Source organism: Mesoplodon densirostris, chromosome 18 (genome assembly GCF_025265405.1).
Source record: "Mesoplodon densirostris isolate mMesDen1 chromosome 18, mMesDen1 primary haplotype, whole genome shotgun sequence".
NCBI classification, from domain to species: Eukaryota; Metazoa; Chordata; class Mammalia; order Artiodactyla; family Ziphiidae; genus Mesoplodon; species Mesoplodon densirostris.
The window spans coordinates 34905103-34921642 of record NC_082678.1 but is presented as its reverse complement, the minus strand read 5'-3'; the positions used below and the strand labels follow the sequence as shown (position 1 = coordinate 34921642).

Sequence of the window (16540 nt, the reverse complement as noted above, 5' to 3'; positions counted from 1 at the left end):
TAATAAGGAACTGGAGAAAGAGAAAGGGAAAATATCTTGCCCCATGGTCATACTGCTAGTGATTACCAAGAAGAAGATGGTCCGTTTCCACTGAGGACTTCTCTACTGATCACACACTGTGCTTGGGCTGTGAGCTACTTTTTATGTCACAGTTGAGTAGACACATATTATACGGACATAAGTAGTTTCTGAAACAAACTTATTGTGCGCTGTGATTTTTTTCTATTCTATTTGTATTCGAAAAGAGTATTTTGTGCTTCCCTGCTGGTCACGGCCTTTAAACTGATTCCACAATTCACTGACACCTGAGTGACAGCCTGCAGAGTGAAAGTCAGAGAGCTATAGATGACTTTGCTCGTTGGGTTCAGGTGTTTACTTGGTGTGATTCAACTTATAGGACAGAGCAGCCAGGAAAATAAAATCACCTTCTCCCCACACCCACACTCCAAGCAAATGCTGCATGTGCAACTAAGTCCGAAGCGGACTGTTGTGAAGCGCATCTGGGGCTGAAAATCCCGCCTATACTCCATGTTAAGCCACATACAAAGGTCTCCCCAGAGACACTGGGGGGCCATTTTGGACAGACACAGAGAACTTCCAGCATGCTTGTAATGAATTTCAAGATCCTGCATTTGTGGTGATTTTGCTCATTGTGATTATGGACTGAGGTACCCGTTTAGTTCTAATAAGACCAGAGATAACACATTGTGCGAGAGATGAAAAGTGACATGTAACACTAACTGTGTGTGTTTTTCTCCAAGGGGCTTTTTTCGATTTCTTCTGCATAAGAGAAGCTCAGGGGAAAGTGAGAGTCAGGTAAGTTTGAGGAGGGTAAAATACTGTGGCCAGAGAAAACAGGGGAGATGCAGAATTAATATTTCCCTTTCTGTGTTCTAGGAGGGCTTTTTTGGGAGAAGGCGGCCACTGTGGCTTAAGGATATGTATAGGCCTCTCAACGCCACACGCAAGGAGAACATGGCAGAAAAGCTACATGGCAGGGGGTCTTCTGATGAGGATGAGATATTCTATAAGGATGCACCATAAATAATAGGGTACAATTTAAAATTCTCATCTAAATTGAGGAAATAATGAAATATAATTGTTCCTTTCAAAAGTAAAAGCTTTGGCATTATTCTTCTTACCCCAGGGAAGTCATCAAAGCCCCAGCAGAGAAGCTTCTGGATGCATATTGGATTGATGAAAAGGCAGGTGAGGAAAGTGAGACAGCACACAAGACTGCCACAGAGTGAATCCTGTTCTGCCTCAAGCCACCTGCAAATTTTATTTTCTAATATTGGCTTCTCAGCATTGCTTGTAAAATAAATATTTTTCTCATATTAAAAGGTATAAATTCATAACCAAGTCTAACCATGTGGTAAGGAATTAAAATGTAAATAGTTGAATATTTATATACCAATAACAAGGGCCTGCAAGAAGAAACAGAGCTGAAACTAGAATCCCTCATGGCAGCCAGTACTTCCACAAGAGGAAATGTGGGCAAAGGAGGATGAGTGGAAGGATGAAGAGGGGCTTCCCTCCCTTGTTTCCCCAGTATCATCCGTCTCTCGGAACTGGAAAACATACCATCCACAAGGGGCATAGATCATTAAATCAAATAGTTTATTCTGGTGCTCTCTCTCCTGGTTCATCAAGTACCAGTTATTTACAACATGCTCGAATTCCTGCCCATAGAGGATCATCTACTTCTGGCCTCTCTTGTAGGTCATTGTGGTTGCGAGAATATTTGGATCATTGGGCCTCCCTCCACTGTGGAGCCAAGGCCTGACTTTTCTCCCAAGTTCTCAAACTCATGTACAAATGTGTACCCTGTCTTGGTAGGGGATTCTCCACCATTTCAAGCTGGTGGAATATTCCCATTGGGTGGTTTTTTTCTTTAAAAAAATCCCAACCCTTGGATAACTAGCAGGGAGGTGCCAGAAAGACAGGGTAAAGAAGAATGTGTGAGAGCAGCCATTGCCCAAGACAGCACTCCTCAGGCCCTGGCCTCTCCTGACCCCACTGCGGGTCAGCTGTGTGCTGCTCGGCTCCCTCCAGCTCAGCCCAGCACCAAACCTAGCCACCTCCTGCCTCACCCAGCACAGGCACAGGGCTGCATGATTCCAAGTGATTATATAGTGAGAGTGCCACCTGTGGAATTTGCAAAGGCTCTTCCACTCCTGCAAAGAAAGTCATTCATCACATTTATTAAGTCAGTGAGAGTTAAATACATTAATGAGTAAAAGAAATTCTGCATGAACAAGACTTCATACTCTACCAAAATGACCACAGATAGTGCTGGTGGTTTAGTAATATGAGGTGAAGGACGGTGCAAACCATGGGGTGATAGCACACGGTCCCCCAGAGGATCAGTGGGCCTGGGAGATGGTCCAGCAGGTTCTGCTGGTTGGCTGGGGTTCCAAGCAAAGTGAAGGACCCATCAATGCTTCTGATCTGTTAGTTTGCTGATGCTGCATGAGAGACATCTCTTCTCTCAGTGCCTGCCCAAGTCACCTCCCAAAGTTTCTTACTGAGAATGAAAAACAAGTGTTTTTCTCTGGGCGATGACTTCAGTGAGCCAACAAGTATTTACTGTGTTGAAGGCACATGACTAGTACTACTAACAATAGGAAACAACAGCAGCTAACATTCACCACTTGCTTGCTTGGTGCAAAGCCCTGGGTTAGGCATCTTATGGTCTTATTTAGCCCAACAGTCCGTGGAAGCATATCTTGTTATTCTCATTTGACAGATAGGAAACAGGGTTTAAAGAATGTAGGTAACCTGCTCAAGGGCCCAAGGCCCCACATCCAAAAGTGTGAGTTAAGTTTGGAGCCCAGAACTGTTAGACTCCAACAGGGATGCAGAGAAGTATAAGCTGTGTTTGCCACCAAAGAGTTGATAACAATGATAATAGTGAGGAGAAGGAGGCAGCTGCTGTTTATTGAGCACCTGCTATGGACCAGGTACAGTACTAGGCACTTTGGTTACACTATTAGGTCACAAGAGCGGAAGGTCCCCATGCCCGCTCAAACTCTGTAATGAGTGGGGGTCTAATTTCAATAGGAGAGGTGGTCACAAAGACAGGGAGCTGACGAGAAACCAGGGGTAGAGATCCTTGTACTGCTGGGCTTCCCAAAGTGTGGACCAGGATTCCAGGTAGCTCCAGGTTCCTATTTTGGGATAGTTCCATTATTTCAAAGTTGGTACATAAATGAGGCTTAGGTAATATTTTTTGTATCATACTACCTCAGATTTGCACAAGTTTTTATTAGTCTCAAATGCTACCCTACCATATTTCTAAATTAAAATTCCCAAGAGTAAGATTCTGCTTTGCCCAGCTTGACTTAGATTGGGCAGTGTTTTTGCCAGAGCCAGAGACTTCACCTGGCCAGCCTGTGAGTGAGCTGTCTCTCCTTGGATCAGGGACTCATCCCTGGCTCTGGCCCAGAAGCAGGAGGGGTGCACAGGGTCAGGTGGTACAAAACATGGCTGCCTGGGGCTGCCTCTGTCACCATCTTATGATGGACAAACTAGCTCAGAGCCCAACTCCTTAGTGAGACCTGAGAGATAGAAGGGGAGAGGGAGATACAAGGCCAACAGCTACTAAATGAATGAAAATTCTGATTCCGATGAAATCTGTCAGAGAAATGATCCACTTTTTAAAAGATAATGAAATGAGACAATATATGATTAGGGCAAAAATGATACAGAGAAGAAAATTGTAGGATTCAGAGGAGGGAGGGTTAGGAAATTAAGGAGGGTCCATGAGAAAGGTAGAACTTGATCTGGGCCTGGATTATATGCCAGACACTGTGCCTGGCGCTGGGGAAAGAACTGATTAGGACAAAGTCCCTGCTCTTGTGGGGCCCTAAGACTGAGAGGAGGCACAGTCACCTGAAGACATATTATACATGGAAGACAGTGTGTTGATATGACAATGGCAGTGTACCAAGAAGTGGTTCAGCTCTTGGTTGGCTGGAAAGGAGTAATGTGAGGGATGGCTTAGAGGAGGGGAAGAAGAAGAAACGCAAACAGAAGTTTCTTGGGAGGACGAGTTGAAGGAAAGGCATTCTAGATGGAGGACAGTACAGAGGCAAGAGGCATGAAAGCTTGGGTGGGCTTGAAGCATGTGCAGGCTGGTGTTCCCAAGCATGAAGCACAAGGAGGAAAGGGCAGTAGGTGAGGCTGTGCGGGCGAGCAGAGAACCAATCCCAAAGGGCCTGGTCAAAACACATGGCCTTGACCAAACAGAGCACAAAGTACAATGTTTTAAACAGAGAAGAGACATGACGAAGCTTTAGTTTTATAAAGAGTACATTGATGGTGGCTTAAAATTAGAGAGGCCGAGAGGTCAACCTGGGTGTTTAGACCAAGTAGGAACTGGGCAAAAATGGGACACCAGACCAGAGGTTTTGATGCAACTGAAGAGCATGTACGGTGGATAAACATGAGTGAGAACTGAAAGGACAAGAGCTTATGTTCAGAGAATGAAAGATTGTACTTTAAAAAAAGATTGTAGATTTAAGATTTTTTATGACAAATTCTAGATGATGATAAGGTCCAAATGTAACCTTGGAATGGAGATCAGTGAGGTGTTGGGAATCCAGAAGATGATGAGAAATAATTCGGATAATCCTGAACACTCATTCCTTTCCACTTTCAGTAGCTCAGCAAAAAGCTAGCTCAGCAGGTACCAGCGAGCTCAATGGAAAAAATAGGCTCCCCCTCCTACTGCGACCATTTCTGTCACCAAGCAGTTGCCACTGTTAGTAGTATAGACGTTCCCTGCCTCACATCCCTGTAACTGTGACGCACTCCAGGCTGGCTCCTCTTCTACGGGAACTCTGGTCATGGGACACACAATGCAGCTAAGTGTGGTCTAATCCCCTTCTCTGAAAGCTTGTGGGATTGAGTGCACACTGTTATTGTTTTGCTTATAAGTTCCCACCCCACCCCCTGAACAATAAAACCCTACTGTATATTTGCACAGTAGGGGGTTGAGGAATTTCGTGCCCAGGAAAATCTGTGGGTTGTTGGCATGGCAAGTATTGTGTTAGAGGAAAAGACTTGGAGCCCAGGACCGAAGTCCCCAACTGTTACGAGCGCATCATTCATTAATATGCCAGTTCAATATATTGAGGGTCTCAAGTCTGTCTGGTTCAACCCCTGAATCAGACAGTGTATTGATTATCTGGTGGTATGTAACAGATCACACCAAAATAGTGGCTCAAAACAACAATAAACATTTATTCCTCACAATTTCTGAGTCAAGCCTTTAGGAATATCTTGGGCAGTTGTGTCTCTGGGTCTCTCATGAGGTCCTCAAGATATCGGCCAGGGCTGCAGTCATCTGACAGCTGGACTGAGGCTTCAGGGTCCACTTCCAAGATGGTTCACTTCCTTACCTGGCTGCCAGGGTTGTGCTGGTTGTTAGAGGGAGGCCTCATTTCCTCCCTGCATGGGCCTGTCTGTCCACCTGCTACTTGATTGAATGTCCTCACTACATGATGGCTGGCTTCCTCCAGAGGGAGCTGTCCAGGAGAGAGACAGAGGTCATTCCTCTTATGGCCTGGCCTCAGAAGGCACATAGCACCACTTCTGCCACATAGCATGGTTAGAGGTCAGTCACTCGTTCCAGCTCACATTCAAGAGGAGGGGATTTAGACTCCAGCTTTTGAAGAAAGAAGAGTCAAAGAATTTGCGGACATATTTTTAAACTACCATAGACAAGAAAATAGAAAGCACTCTAGATATTTCAAGCAAAAAAAAATGCCAGAAAGAAAGGGAGATTATATCCAAACAGTTGGTGCTTATCATTGAGGGGGCTAATGGCGGTGAAAGTTGGGGATGGGGGCATTGTAGCACTAGCCTTCAGGTTACTCCACCACAGCTGCTTCCCATAGACTCAAAACTGCTGCTGCCACTCAGAAGTCAGGAAACTTTGGGAAACCACTGATGAGGTCATTGCAGCCCCAAAGCCCCAAGGGTGTGACTAAATGGGGAATATGGTGTCTACTGCAGAGGAGGAAAGAATGATTTCCATCTGCTTTCCACCTTCCAAATTTCACACAAGTACATTTTATTGGCAGAACCCAGCTATCGAAGGGATCTGTGAAATATGGTTCCCAGGCTTCTAGCACCTGCAGAGAAGGGGGTAGAAATGGGGGTCAAGAGCCAACCAACACTATCCAACATGTGTCCGTATACAGGTATGGTGTGGAGGCACCACCTGTACTTGGAGAAGTCCTGGAGCCCTACTCCTTTTTTTAAAGTAAGCTTATGGGTGTCCAAGGCTTTGTAAAAGGGGGGTGGTGTCTACATAGAATAACGTGGTGGAGAGCTAGCTGAGTCACAAATCTGGAAGGTGTCACTGTACTTGGGTAGCAGGTAAGGTACTGGTTGCTGGTGACATGCAGCCAGCCCCAGAGGTGACTGGAGAAACACCTGGAGTTGATCCTTAGTTGGTCTCTGGAATGTTCTCACTGGAATGAAAGCTGGGTAGACTGCAGGCAGTGCAGCATCAGAGAGCATAGCTGCCATTCAAAAGCGCTGCCAGAGGAAAGGTGTCCATAGGGAAATATCATTTCTCAAAATATGGTCTGTGGACCTCTACACTCAAACATCTCTGGGCTGCTTCTTTAAAAGGCGGATCCTGGGAATTCCCTGATGGTCCAGTGGTAAGCAATCCGCCTTCCAGACTTCCCTGGTGGCGCAGTAGTTAAGAATCCGCCTGCCAATGCAGGGGACATGGGTTTGAGCCCTGGTCCGGGAAGATCCCACCTGCCGCAGAGCAACTAAGCCTGTGTGCCACAACTACTGAGCCTGTGCTCTAGAGTCTGCGAGCCACAGCTACTGAGCCCTCGTGCTGCAACTACTGAAGCCCGCTTGCCTAGAACCTGTGCTCCACAATGGATTAATTCCAAGTATATTTGAGTACCTAATAGAGTATGAATGTGCTAGGTACTAGAAAAAGGATGATAAATCTGTAAATATTGTTCATGAGGGGTTCATAATCTATCTGGAGAAGATTATGGATCTTCTCCATACACAGATAATGGATACAATGAATAAATGTATACATACAATGAATGCCATGGATAATGATATAGATAATAAATCTATAGTTATTGGTTTGAAACAGTATCAACATCCAAGTAATTCCTCCAAAGTCAACAATTTTTGAAATAAAAGAGCTCAGAACTAGGTAATGGGTGGGGCTAAGGGTCTGATATATTGAGGTGGAGAAAGTCATGGTGGGGATGGTGAAATGTGCTCGGTGATTTGGGGGTACTTTAGGAAAATGGGCTAGAAACAAGCTTTTTAAGAATTTCATATTAGACTGTTGATGGCTTTAATGAGTTATACCTTGATATGCATATTTAAGGCTCATGAAAACACTCAAGTCGAAGGATTGTATCTGTGGTGGTCATTTCTCACACCGAGTTGGGAAATCTAAATTTTTAAAGTTCATTGGATTGTTAGCGCTAACTACTTAGTACTCTAGTCTTCTCTGAGAGTTTGAAGATGAAGCCAGCTGCTATAAAGATGTCCGCACCATTCGATCCTGTAAACTCACACTTTGGACTCTATGCTAAAAATACACTTGAATAGAAGCGCTAAACTCCAAGACTTCTGGCCGCGGGGGTTGCAGAAGGGAAACTAGAGGCAGAGACAAGCCGGGAGTGGGAGGGGCGAGGGAGAGGTCCAAGCACCGCCCTCATCCCACTCCCACCAAGCTGGCTCCGCCCCTCAGGCTCCCGTTTTAAAAAAGCGCGGGCTCGCGTGCGCAGGCGCAGTCCGCTTGCGCCCTGAGCCGCGCACGCACGGTGACGGTAGGGTGGTGGAGTTGGTACCTTTTGCGTTTCCCATCGGGGGTGACAAAACCTTGCTGGTGTGGGAGCTGAGCTCTGGGCCCACGGCTGAGGACCTGCAAGTGAGCCGAGCCGGGGCGGAGGGAGGGGTGGAGGAAGCCGCCCCGAGCCCCAGTAACTGGGCGCCCCGGGGTACTGCTTCAGCGCCTCATCTGCCTGTGGTCTCCACTGAGAGGAATCTTAGTTCTAGAGCCGACCTGAGCAGTCAGCTCACCCCCATAGCGTTTTGAGAGATAGTTCCCAACAGACGGCATTGCCTCCTAATGCTTCTTGAAGCTTAGGATTTCAGAGGGAAACGTGTTCATGAAATGAGAAGTGTTTGGAGTTGCAGGCTCACCACAGTTGCCTGTGGCGAAGGGCTGGGGGAATATAAGGGAATGGGTGGTTTGGTTTCCTGGGCGTGAAATTTTCTGCACTTACTTAGCGTGGGACCACCCTACAGCATTCTCTGTTCACAGTCTTCTCCCAGTTTGGCCTTCTGTATTCGGTCCGAGTCTTCCCAAATGCAGCAGTGGCCGGTCCTGGGTTCTATGCCATCATCAAGTTTTATTCACCAAGGGATGCCCACAGAGCCCAAAAGGCATGCGACCAGAAGCAGCTTTTTCAGACATCTCCAGTGAAGGTGGGTCCAAATGTGGAATTCCTCGCTCTACTAGGATGAAGTGCTGAATTTAAAACTAATAGGCCATCGAGAATTCCCTGGCGGTCCAGTGGTTAGGACTCTGCACTTTCACTGCTGAGGGCCCGGGTTCAATCCCTGGTCAGGAAAATAAGATCCTACATCCCAGGGAAAAAAAAAAGGCCAACGTTTCTACAGCACTGTGGTATACAGAATGCCCTCAGATGCACTGCTCCACTGATCCCCCAGTTCCCCAGTTCTTTCTTTCTTTTTTTTAGATGAAGAAACTCCAACTCAGGATGGTTAAGTGACTTACTTAAGGTTCATGACAGTAAATGTGGAAACTAGAGGCCAAACCCAAACTTAACTGATGTTAAACCCCATGTCATTTTATGCTGCCCCTTAATTTAAGAAATCTTCACAAGAGACTTCCTTATATTTACTTTTATGTGGATTTTTAATGTGTGAGGTTGACAAATTTTTCTAATTAATTAATTAATTTTTGGCTGCGTTGGGTTTTGTTGCTGTGCGCCAGCTTTCTCTAGTTGTGGCGAGCGGGGGTTGCTCTTCATTGTGGTGCATGGCTTTCTCATCACGATGGCTTCTCTTGTTGCGGAGTATGGGTTCTAGGCACACGGGCTTCAGTAGTTGTGGCTTACGGGCTCTAGAGCACAGGCTCAGTAGTTGTGGCACACGGGCTTAGTTGCTCTGCGGCATGTGGGATCTTCTCGGACCAGGAATCTAACCCACGTCCCCTGCATTGGCAGTCGGACTCTTAAACACTGTGCCACCAGGGAAGTCCCGAGCTTGACAAACTTTTCTCAGATGTAACATAAAGGAGGCTTCATCATCACCATCACTCTCAAACTGCCTATTCAGAGCTCCCTTCAGATTCCAGAAAATGGTTAAAATATTCTTTAATGCACTGTAGAAGCCTTATTCCATATTAACATGCCATCCAATTTTACTGCCCCAGAATTAACATTTCATTATGTGCCTCTATTCAGCCACCATTCCTTTCTCAAGGACCTTTTCATTTCCACTGAATAAGTGAGTGAGGCTTAGATTTCCCAGACCTTTCACTTTATAATTGTGTCTTCTCCGATTGGCTTCTTACTCTGGCTACTTCCTACTGATCTTGCTGCCTATTCTCACCCATATTTCTTTACTCACTGATTTCACCTTTATTGAATCTGAGAACTCTCCTCAGATATGACTCCAGGTACACTACCTCCCACTTCTGTGCCCTGTTTACAACCCTCTTCAATCCTGGCTGTACTCCCTGGGATTGAACTGATTTTGTGTCAGACATTCTTTAATTTGCAGACCCTGCAACCATTTCACATAACCACTCAGATATTACAGATGGTCCTGGAAAGATTATGAAACAGTTACTTGGTATCAGTTGTGAGTAATGAGTTCTTTTCTTATATTGGACATTAAGACCATTCCATAAGCTTAGGTACTGAGATTTTCACAGCAGAAAGCCCGTCACTGACAGAGTAAAGAAGAAAAGGTACTACAAGTCTCTAAAGAGTTGAGAGGAAAGGGCATTCGTATTATATTTCTTTATTTAATGCAGAGCCTTAGTTTACTACCGACAGCCCCGAAATTGTTACCTCCTTTAATTATGCATTCTTTTTCAATTTTATTTATTTATTTATTTGATTACACTGGGTCTTTGTTGCAGCAGGTGGGCTCCTTAGTTGCGGCTCAAGGGCTCCACAGTTGCAGCAGGCAGGCTCCTTTAGTTGTGGCTTGCAGGCTTCTTAACTGTGGTGTGTGAACTCTTATTTGCATTATGCATGTGAGACCTAGTTCCCTGACCAGGGATCAAACCTGGACCCCCTGCATTGGGAGCATGGAGTCTTTTTTTTTTAAACACCTTTATTGAAGTATAATTGCTTTACAATGGTGTGTTAGTTTTTGCTTTATAACAAAGTGAATCAGTTATACATATATCCCCATATCTCCTCCCTCTTGCATCTCCCTCCCTCCCACCCTCCCTATCCCACCCCTCTAGGTGGTCACAAAGCACTGAGCTGATCTCCTTGTGCTAGGCGGCTGCTTCCCACTAGCTATCTATTTTACATTTGGTAGTGTATATATGCCCATGCCACTCTCTCACTTCATCCCAGCTTACCCTTCCCGCTCCCCATGTCCTCAAGTCCATTCTCTAGTAGGTCTGCATCCTTATTCCCATCCTGCCCCTAGGTTCTTCATAACCTTTTTTTTATTAGTTTCTGCTTTATAACAAAGTGAATCAGTCATGCATATACATCTGTTCCCACATCCCTTCCCTCATGCATCTCCCTCCCTCCCACCCTCCCCATCCCACCCCTCCAGGCAGTCACAAAGCACCGAGCTGATCTCCCTGTGCTCTGCGGCTGCTTCCCGCTATCTATCTACCTTACGTTTGGTAGTGTATATATGTCCATGCCTCTCTTTCGCTTTGTCACAGCTTACCCTTCCCCCTCCCCATATCCTCAAGTCCATTCTCAAGTAGGTCTGTGTCTTTATTCCTGTTTTACCCCTAGGTTCTTCATGACAGCTTTTTAAAAAAATTCCATATATATGTGTTAGCATACAGTATTTGTCTTTCTCTTTCTGACTTACTTCACTCTGTATGACAGACTCTAGGTCTATCCACCGCATTACAAATAGCTCAGTTTCGTTTCTTTTTATGGCTGAGTAATATTCCATTGTATATATGTGCCACATCTTCTTTATCCATTCATCTGATGATGGACACTTAGGTTGTTTCCAGCTCCAGGCTATTGTGACTAGAGCTGCAATGAACATTTTGGTACATGTCTCTTTTTGAATTATGGTTTTCTCAGGGTATATGCCTAGTAGTGGGATTGCTGGGTCATATGGTAGTTCTATTTTTAGTTTTTTAAGGAACCTCCATACCATTCTCCATAGTGGCTGTACCAATTCAGATTCCCACCAGCAGTGCAAGAGTGTTCCCTTTTCTCCACACCCTCTCCGGCATTTATTGTTTCTAGATTTCTTGATGATGGCCATTCTGACTGGTGTGAGATGATATCTCATTGTAGTTTTGATTTGTATTTCTCTAATGATTAATGATGTTGAGCATTCTTTCATGTGTTTGTTGGCAGTCTGTATATCTTCTTTGGAGAAATGCCTATTTAAGTCTTCTGCCCATTTTTGGATTGGGTTGTTTGTTTTTTTGCTATTGAGCTGCATGAGCTGTTTATAAATTTTGGAGATTAATCCTTTGTCAGTTGCTTCATTTGCAAATATTTTCTCCCATTCTGAGGGTTGTCTTTTGGTCTTGTTTATGGTTTCCTTTGCTGTGCAAAAGCTTTGAAGTTTCATTAGGTCCCATTTGTTTTTCTTTGTTTTTATTTCCATTTCTCTAGGAGGTGGGTCCAAAAGGATCTTGCTGTGATTTATGTCATAGAGTGTTCTGCCTATGTTTTCCTCTAAGAGTTTGATAGTTTCTGCCCTTACATTTAGGTCTTTAATCCATTTTGAGCTTATTTTTGTGTATGGTGTTAGGGAGTGATCTAATCTCATACTTTTACATGTCCCTGTCCAGTTTTCCCAGCACCACTTATTGAAGAGGCTGTCCTTTCTCCACTGTACATTCCTGCCTCCTTTATCAAAGATAAGTTGACTATATGTGCGTGGGTTTATCTCTGGGCTTTCTATCCTGTTCCATGATCTTTCTGTTTTTGTGCCAGTACCACACTGTCTTGATTACTGTAGCTTTGTAGTATAATCTGAAGTCAGGGAGCCTGATTCCTCCAGCTCCGTTTTTCGTTCTCAAGATTGTTTTCGCTATTCGGGGTCTTTTGTTTTTCCAAACAAATTTTGAAATTTTTTGTTCTAGTTCTGTGAAAAATGCCAGTGGTTGTTTGATAGGGATTGCATTGAATCTGTAGATTGCTTTGGGTAGTAGAGTCATTTTCACAATATTGATTCTTCCAATCCAGGAGCATGGTATATCTCTCCATTTATTTGTATCATCTTTAATTTCTTTCATCAGTGTCTTATAATTTTCTGCATACAGGTCTTTTGTCTCCTTAGGTAGGTTTATTCCTAGATATTTTATTCTTTTTGTTGCAATGGTAAATGGGAGTGTTTTCTTGATTTCATTTTCAGATTTTTCATCATTACTGTACAGGAATGCCAGAGATTTCTGTGCATTAATTTTGTATCCTGCTACTTTACCAAATTCATTGATTAGCTCTAGTAGTTTTCTTGTAACATCTTTAGGATTCTCTATGTATAGTATCATGTCATCTGCAAACAGTGACAGCTTTACTTCTTCTTTTCCAATTTGGATTCCTTTTATTTCCTTTTCTACTCTGATTGCTGTGGCTAAAACTTCCAAAACTAGGTTGAATAAGAGTGGTGAGAGTGGGCAGCCTTGTCTTGTTCCTGATCTTAGTGGAAATGGTTTCAGTTTTTCACCATTGAGGACAATGTTGGCTGTGGGTTTGTCATATATGGCCTTTATTATGTTGAGGAAAGTTCCCTCTATGCCTACTTTCTTCAGGGTTTTTATCATAAATGGGTGTTGAATTCTGTCGAAAGCTTTCTCTGCATCTATTGAGATGATCATATGGTTTTTCTTCTTCAATTTTTAATATGGTGTATCACGTTGATTGATTTGCGTATATTGAAGAATCCTTGCATTCCTGGAATAAACCCCAGTTGATCATGGTGTATGATCCTTTTAATGTGCTGTTGGATTCTGCTTGCTAGTATTTTGTTGAAGATATTTGCATCTATCTTCATCAGTGATATTGGCCTGTAGTTTTCTTTCTTTGTGACATCCTTGCCTGGTTTTGGTATCAAGGTGATGGTGGCCTTGTAGAATGAGTTTGGGAGGGTTCCTTCCTCTGAAATTGTTTGGAAGAGTTTGAGAAGGAGGGGTGTTAGCTCTTCTCTAAATGTTTGATAGAATTCGCCTGTGAAGCCATCTGGTCCTGGGCTTTTGTTTGTTGGAAGATTTTAAATCACAGTTTCAATTTCAGTGCTTGTGATTGGTCTGTTCATATTTTCTATTTCTTGCTGATTCAGTCTTGGCAGGTTGTGCATTTCTAAGAATTTGTCCATTTCTTCCAGGTTGTCCATTTTATTGGCATAGAGTTTCTTATAGTAATCTCTCATGATCTTTTGTATTTCTGCAGTGTCAGTTGTTACTTCTCCTTTTTCATTTCTAATTCTATTGATTTGAGTCTTCTCCCTTTTTTTCTTGATGAGTCTGGTTAATGGTTTATCAATTTTGTTTATCTTCTCAAAGAACCAGCTTTTAGTTTTATTGATCTTTGCTATCATTTCCTTCCTTTCTTTTTCATTTATTTCTGATCTGATCTTTATGATTTCTTTCCTTCTGCTAACATTGGGGGTTTTTTGTTCTTCTTTCTCTAATTGCTTTAGGTGCAGGGTCAGGTTGTTTACTCGAGATCTTTCCTGTTTCTTAAGGTGGGATTGTATTGCTATATACTTACTCCTTAGAACTGCTTTTGCTGCGTCCCATAGGTTTTGGGTCGTCGTGTCTCCACTGTCATTTGTTTCTAGGTATTTTTAAATTTCCTCTTTGATTTCTTCAGTGATCACTTCGTTATCGAGTAGTGTATTGTTTAGCCTCCATGTGTTTGTATTTTTTACACATCTTTTCCTGTAATTGATGTCTAGTCTCATAGCATTGTGGTCGGAAAAGATACTTGATACAATTACAATTTTCTTAAATTTACCAAGGCTTGATTTGTGACCCAAGATATGATCTATCCTGGAGAATGTTTCATGAGCACTTGAGAAAAATGTATATTCTGTTGGTTTTGGATGGAATGTCCTATAAATATCAATTAAGTCCATCTTGTTTAATGTATCATTTAAAGCTTGTGTTTCCTTATTGATTTTCATTTTGGATGATCTGCCCATTGATGAAAGTGGGGTGTTACAGGCCCCTACTATGAGTGTGTTACTGTCGATTTCCCCTTTTATGGCTGTTAGTATTTGCCTTATGTATTGAGGTGCTCCTATGTTGGGTGCATAAATATTTATGATTGTTATATCTTCTTCTTGGATCAATCCCTTTATCATTATGTAATGTCCTTCTTTTTCTCTTTTAATAGTCTTTTTTTTAAAGTCTATTTTGTCGATATAAGAATTGCTACTCCAGCTTTCTTTTGATTTCCATTTTCATGGAATATCTTTTTCCATCCCCTTACTTTCAACCTTTATGTGTCTCTAGGTCTGAAGTAGGTCTCTTGTAGACAGCATATATATGGGTCTTGTTTTTGTATCCATTCAGCCAATCTGTGTCTTTTGGTGGGAGCATTTAGTCCATTTCCATTTAAGGTAATTATTGATATGTATGTTCCTATTCCCATTTCCTTAATTGCTTTGGGTTCGTTATTGTAGGTATATTCCTTCTGTTTTGTTTCTTGCCTAGAGATGTTACTTTAGCATTTGTTGTAAAGCTGGTTTGGTGGTGCAAACTCTCTCAGCTTTTGCTTGTCTGTAAAGGTTTTAATTTCTCCATCAAATCTGAATGAGATCCTTGCTGGGTAGAGTAATCTTGGTTGCAGGTTTCTCTCCTTCATCACTTTAATTATGTCCTGCCACTCCCTTCTGGCTTGTAGAGTTTCTACTGAGAGATCAGCTGTTAACCTGATGATGATTCCCTTGTGTGTTATTTGTTGTTTTTGCCTTGCTGCTTTTAATATGATTTCTTTGTGTTTAATTTTTGACAGTTTGATTAATATGTGTCTTGGCGTATTTCTCCTTGGATTTATTCTCTATGGGACTCTCTGTGCCTCCTGGACTTGATTAACTATTTCCTTTCCCATATTAGGGAAGTTTTCAACTATAATCTCTTCAAATATTTTCTCAGTCCCTTTCTTTTTCTCTTCTTCTTCGGGAACCCCTATAATTCGAATGTTGGTGCGTTTAATGTTGTCCCAGAGGTCTCTGAGACTGTCCTCTGTTCTTTTCATTCTTTTTTCTTTATTTTGCTCTGCATCAGTTATTTCCACTATTTTATCTTCCACCTCACTTATCCGTTCTTCTGCCTCAGTTATTCTGCTATTGATCCCATCTAGAGTACTTTTCATTTCATTTATTGTGTTTTTAATCAATGCTTGATTCATCTTTAGTTCTTCTAGGTCCTTGTTAACTGTTTCTTGCATTTTGTCTATTCTATTTCCAAGATTTTGGATCTTGCATCAGCTTTACTATCATTATTCTGAATTCTTTTTCAGGTAGACTGCCTATTACCTCTTCATTTGTTTGGTTTGGTAGGTTTTTATCTTGCTCCTTCAACTGCTGTGTGTTTTTCTGTCTTCTCATTTTGCTTATGTTACTGTGTTTGGGGTCTCCTTTTTGCAGGCTGCAGATTCGTAGTTCCCATTGTTTTTGGTGTCTGTCCCCAGTGGCTAAGGTTGTTTCAGTAGGTTGTGTAGGCTGCCTGGTGGGGGGGACTAGTGTCTGGGTTCTGGTGGTTGAGGCTCGATCTTGTCTTTCTGGTGGGCATGTCCACGTCTGGTGGTGTGTTTTGGGGTGCCTGTGGCCTTATTATGTTTTTAGGCAGCCTCTCTGTTAATGGATGGGGTTGTGTTCCTGTCTTGCTAGTTGCTTGGCATAGGGTGACCAGCACTGTAGCTTGCTGGTCGTTGACTGAAGCTGGGTGCTGGTGTTGAGATGGAGATCTCTGGGATATTTTTGCCGCTTGATATTATGTGGAGCTGGGAGGTCTCTTGTGTGCCCATGACCTGAAGTTGGCTCTCCCAGTTTAGAGGCACAGCATTGACTCCTAGCTGCAGCACCAAGAGCCTTTCATCTACCTGGCTCAGAATAAAAGGGAGAAAAAGTAGAAAGAAAGAATTAGTAGAAGAAAGAAAGAGAGAGAGAAAGAATGGAAGAAGGAAAGAAAGGAAGCAAGGAAGGAAGGAAGAAAGAAAGAAAGGAGGGAGAGAGGGAGGAAGGATGGAAAGAAAGAAAGGAGGGAGGGAGGGAGGAATGAAAGAAAATGGAAGAGTGAATGGAAAAAGGGAGGGGGGGAGGAAGGAAA

General features: G+C 43.0%; 1 pseudogene; it reads left to right on the top strand.

The window, feature by feature from the left end:
* LOC132479215 (RAD52 motif-containing protein 1-like) overlaps positions 1-16540 on the top strand; it is a 28692-nt pseudogene that overhangs the window by 3842 nt on the left and 8310 nt on the right.